The sequence below is a fragment of the Physeter macrocephalus genome, chromosome 9 (genome assembly GCF_002837175.3).
Source record: "Physeter macrocephalus isolate SW-GA chromosome 9, ASM283717v5, whole genome shotgun sequence".
NCBI classification, from domain to species: Eukaryota; Metazoa; Chordata; class Mammalia; order Artiodactyla; family Physeteridae; genus Physeter; species Physeter macrocephalus.
The window spans coordinates 32,297,246-32,302,930 of NC_041222.1; the positions used below are offsets into that span (position 1 = coordinate 32,297,246).

At 44.9% G+C, this 5,685-nt stretch overlaps 1 pseudogene; it reads right to left on the reverse strand.

Annotated features, from left to right (window-relative positions):
* Positions 1–3,704: 3,704 nt before the first annotated feature.
* LOC102995771 (leucine-rich repeat-containing protein 59-like) lies at positions 3,705–4,861 on the reverse strand (annotated as a pseudogene).
* Positions 4,862–5,685: the final 824 nt, after the last annotated feature.

Consider the following 5,685-nt stretch of genomic DNA (forward strand, 5'->3'; position numbering starts at 1 on the left):
ATTGCGTATGGGGGCACCTAAAAGTCTCATCACTCTTCAAACCAGAGGGAGATGCCCGTGTGTCTCTTGCAGATGCCATACTATTTACTGGTGGGACCATATTCACTTGGCACAGAAGGGGGAATTACCCCCTCCCCTTCCTAAGGAAGAGAAAAGAGAGCTGTCAGTCTCCTTCAAAGGAAGTTTCCTTCACCAACGTTGCTTTTGAATGCCTGTCTTCTCTTACCTGGGCTGTTGGAGTGATGGTAGCTGAACTGGGTTGCCACCTCCAGCAAAGCGCATGGGGTTACGTTCAGCCCTTTTCTTTAGTATGCTGGAAAACTTTTTCACCGCTTATACCTTTCACAGCTTTAGAACTTTTGCTGAAATTCCAAGATAACAAAAAAGTGACATTCCCATTTGACTACATTTCACAATCTTTTCTCTTGCATGTATTTTTTAGAAATGCTTAAAGGATACTTGGGACCTTAGAATTACTCATTTTATCATTGAGCAATCTAAGGAAAATACTTATTCTTTCTAAGTCTCAGTATATTATACATAAAATGAGCTAACAAGAAATTACCTGACATGATAATTATGAGATTAAATGAGATAATCTATGAGAATTCTAGGTAAACTTTTTAGTGCTATTCAAAGATTAGTTAGTATGGTAAATATAACCTGAGTAAAGTGGAAATCAAAGGCAGGTATTAAAGTAATTCAGGCTTACAAAGCATCTTCCAGTAGGTAATATAGATAAAGATACACACCTGAATACAGTCTGAGGCTTATAAACAGCATCACATACCCCAACCCTCAACCTAAACTCTTAGATGACACTAAAATGTTTTAAAATTGATACACAAGAAGAAGGAGGAGGAGGATAAAGAAGGGAGGAAGATGGAAGGAAGGAGAAGAATTAGTAAAGAAAGGAAAAGAAACAACACTAGAAAATGTTCATTGTGGCAACACAAAAGCCCCTTCTCATGGTGTATGATTACCAGCTCGTTTTCACTTCTCAAACATCTACTCAGATCTTGCCATCTAGCCTCCCTCCTGCCTTAGCATATCTAAAATGTTTTCTTTCCAAAATGCGAAAACTGCCATATACGTAACTTATAGTTTTGCAGCTATTTTACGCATTTGTTTTTTTGTCTCTCCAATTAAAATTCTGAGATGCAGGCTGACCTTTCTTCTGTGGCCCTTGCAATGCACAACAGATGGTTAAGTCCACAGATGACAATAAGAGTATATTCATTTGCCTTCATTCAAATCAAAGTGTGACATAAACCTAGTCTGAGAACCCTCAAGGTAAATTCATTTCTGTAGCAGATTTCATAACTTCTACAGAAAATGCTAAGGTGCTCAAAAAAATACACAGGTTGGATAAATAGTGAATATAAATGAGCAGAGGCAACTGAGGTGACATGGGAGCCTCTGAGACCCTTGGTGCTTCCAGTAAGAGTGGAAATACCATGTGATATTTTTGAACTTCTGTTTTTGTATCAGCACTTCAGAGGAAAGAGAGCATATTATTTATATACACACACAAATATCTGCCAAATGCAGGGAGCTATGTCACTATTTATATTCAGAATTTTTTTTTCAATACCAGAAAAACTTACTTTCAGGTTCAGTCTTGATTTGTACTAATCTTTTCATTCTTGCCTGCTCTGAAGCACAGATTATATTATTTCTGTTTGGTAAAGTGTTAATTCCTAAATGTGCAGAGTTATAAACAGTTTAAAAAAAAAAAAAAGAGGTTAAACCAAAATAAGCGCTTAAGAAATTACTCTGAATCAAGGACTATGCTGTCAATTTACATTTTTTACCTTTTAAAGTCACAATACCCCTTCAAAATAGCCACAACAGACCTTGGGAAACAGGCTCAGGGAAGGTAAATAATTTGCTGAAGACCACAGAGATCTATTTGATTGCAAAGTCTGTTTTTTGATCACTATTCCATTTTGCACCCCCTAGCTCATAACCAGGGCAAACGAGCATTTGGCCATTAATACCCTGCCTCTGAGTGGCTGGAAAAATGAAGTAGCTCGTCCCACCAGAGTCATTCAACTAAAATGTTTTTGTTTTGTTTGTTTTTTACCACTCAGACACATATTTAATAATTGTAAAAATCCAAAAGAACCTCAGTGTCTAATCTCAAGGTCACAGGTGAACTGCCCTCGGCGGGTTGCTTGACAAGGCTGGACGTGCTCCCGCCTTCCTGCCATCCACTGAAGCTGCCTCAGCCAGCCAAGGAACAGGGGTCTGATCACTATGCTGACTTCTGTATTCTCTTAATCTCATTTTGCGTACTATGTGTTTAGTTTCGATAAAGCATTTGTACCAATGGCTCTGGAGCTTGGAGGAAGACTAAGTGATTCTGAGTAACGTGTGGGCCTACGCAGCAGAGCTCTCCCTGAGGAAGAAGAGAACAGGTCTTTTCTTCCACTATCAGGAGAGTCACGAGTGTCAGTCCTATCCATGGGCCACTAGTGCTAAAAGGCTGGAACCCATTCTGTCTCTGAGCATGACAGTTTCTTGCTCTCCCTGGGGAGAGGCAAGGAGCTTTCAGTCAGGAGTCTTCTGTGAAGGAGCACCATGACGGCCATTTCTGATCCCTTCATCCAGCTGTTGTGAAAAGAGGCAAAGGAGGCCACAGAGCAAGAAAATGCTGAGTCTGGCAGACAAGAGAATGGACAGTTCTGCCCTCATTTGTGCTAGTTGTTAATGTACCACTTTTAAACTCCATGATGCTACTTATTTCCCTTCATTGTGTAGGTGTAGTTACGTCTAGAATCAATTCTAAACCAAAGTCTCTTATGAAGCTTTAGTTTTCAGGTTGCCTATGAGGTATTTAGTCACACCAATTATGTAACAGAGCTGTCATAGACAATGTGGCTTTGCAAGGGTCCACCTTCTTGTTTATTAGCAATCAGGGAATTAATGCTTTCAAATTGATGCAAAGAGCCTGGACTGTCCCCATTTTATAGAAGCCACATAAATTGCCTCAGGACTCTACAAGAGCTGCCCAAGACCCTCACGGCTATGAGATTTCTATTTGTGGGTCATGAATCTGTTTCCCATGAAAGATTCTATATTCCAGCCAAGAGACACTCAATCCTGGTGTAAGTTTTGTTCTCTCAGGACATTATAAAGGAGGCAAAATGATGGAAAGAAAGGATACCAGGGTGGGAATCCAGTTCTGCCTCAAACTAGCTGGGAGACCGGAGGCAAGTCCTGGAAGGCCTCAGTTTCCCTGTATACAAGTGTTACATTGGACTGGATGGTCTGGAAGTCCTGTCACAGCCTGAGATTTTGTATGGCTGTTAAAATATCTGAATGTCTGAGGTCCTTAAAAAATAGGTATGCCCCCCCCACCGCGCACAATTTAGACTAGATTTGCTGAGTATGGTGGAGACTAGTATCCCCTAGTCCCCAAAAACACACTGCCTCCTGATCTGCCCTGGCTCCCCAGGGAGGAATGAAAGAAAGGGTTTGTGACATACAAAAGTATAAATGTAGTGACAGCTGACCTTTAGTAGAAATGAGTCTTGCCTTTACACAGCTTTGTATAACAACCAGGAATGGCTCTGCTTTTTCCTCTCCCCACCCCAAGCCTACTCTTTTAAGCATGCAGGAGGTATCCCCACCTCCTATTTCTCCTTATTCCACCAGGGGACCCTGACGAAGGAACAAAGGAGTCTTACAAAGAGGAGGTCTCAAGTACCAAATGGCAGCCATGTGACGATGGCAGGTAGGTCTGACACTAAAAAGAGGTTGTGTCCAGCAGAACCCAATTCCATAGGAGTCCAAGCTCCAAGGCTGGGGGGCAGCAGGCGTGGAGGACAAGCTCCCTGCTGAGAATCGGTCTGCAGGATCCACCGGAGGATGTCGTGGCTGCGCAGCGCCGGAGCGCGTGGCCGTAGATGGTGTTCACGCTGGTGCAGAGGGGCTGCAGCTGCAGCTCCGTCACCCGACAAGCCACGAGCCCGCCAGCCACACGCAGCAGCAGCGGCAGCAGCAGACCCAGCACAGCCGAGGAGCGAGTGTGGTTCCCGGGTGGTGGCTTCCGGGGCCGAGCGCCGGACTTCGATCTCGGGGCCTGATCTGCTTCCTTCTTAGGTTGCTTCTGCTCCCGCTTGGCTGCTTTGAGGGCGTCCCACTCCTTTCTCCGGCGCTCCTTCTCTTCCGCCTTCTCCCGCTTCCGCAGTTCCTTTCCGGAGCCCCCGTAGCTCGCTGCTTGGCCTCCCACGTCTTCTCGGCCTCTCGGTCTATTTCCAGCTGCCGCTGCCTCTCTCGCTCCTGATCGAGCTGCACCGCCTTCGTGTGCTTTATTTAACACCCTGGTGGCGCACTGCTTACGCTGCTTCTCGTCCAAGCAAGACAGGATCCAGGGGGTTATCCTTCAGGCCCAGCCACTTCAGACTCCTGAGCTGAGCAAAGCTGACAGGCAGGGTGACCAGCTTGCTGTTGAGGAGGTCCAGGTGCTGGAGGTTGACCAGGAGGCCGAAACCCGCTGGCAGCTGCCGCAGTTGGTTCTTACTCAGGTCCAGCTTCACCAGGTGTGTGAGGCCACGGAAATCCGACGGAAGAGTAGTCAGTTTATTGCAGGACAGAGCCAGTATGGTGGCCTTTGGGTGGGGGGGGGCAGCCAACTCCTGACCGGGACCTCATTCGGGTCACTGAGGCTCAGGGCCAGCTTGTTGCTGTCCAGCTTGTCGCGGAGGTTCCCGCCCTGGCTACCGGCTGAACGGGGCTCCGACGGGCAAGAGAAGGGGTGAGAAGCCGCTCGGTGGCTTGGCGGACTCGCACCCAACCGACAATGCCTGCGTCCCCTGCCACCTATCCGCCCCCCGGTTGGCACTCTGAGCCCCATGCCCCGTTCCCACCGGTGCAGCCGCGACAACGATGATGAAGTAACTCACCCCACCAAAGTCATTCAACTAAAATGTTCAGTCACCATGTGCACCTAGGTTTTTCTTTTTTTAACAGTTTTTTGAGATGTAATTCACACACCATACAAGTCACTCATATACAGCCACTATGGAGAACAGTATGGAAGTTCCTTAAAAAACTAAAAATAGAACTACCATACGACCCAGCAATCCCACTGCTGGGAATATACCCTGAGAAAACCATAATTCAAAAAGAGTCATGTACCACAATGTTCATGGCAGCTCTATTTACAATATCCAGGACATGGAAGCAACCTAAGTGTCCATCGACAGACGAACGGATAAAGAAGATGTGGCACATATATACAATGGAATATTACTCAGCCATAAAAAGGAATGGAACTGGGTCACTTGTAGAGACATGGATGAACCTAGAGATTGTCATACAGAGTGAAGTAAGTCAGAAAGAGAAAAACAAATATCGTATATTAACGCATATATGTGGAATCTGAAAAAACTGGTATGGATAATCTTATTTACAAAGCAGAAATAGAGACAAGATGTAGAGAACAAATGTATGGATACCATGGGGGAAGGGGGTAATGGGAGGAATTCGGAGATTGGGACTGACATATATACACTATTGATACTATGTATAAAATAGCTAACTAATGAGAACCTACTGTATAGCACAGGGAACTCTACTCAATACTCTGTAATGACCTATATGGGAATAGAATCTAAAGAAAGAGTGGATATACGTATATGTATAGCTGATTCACTTTGCTGTACAGCAGAAACTAAC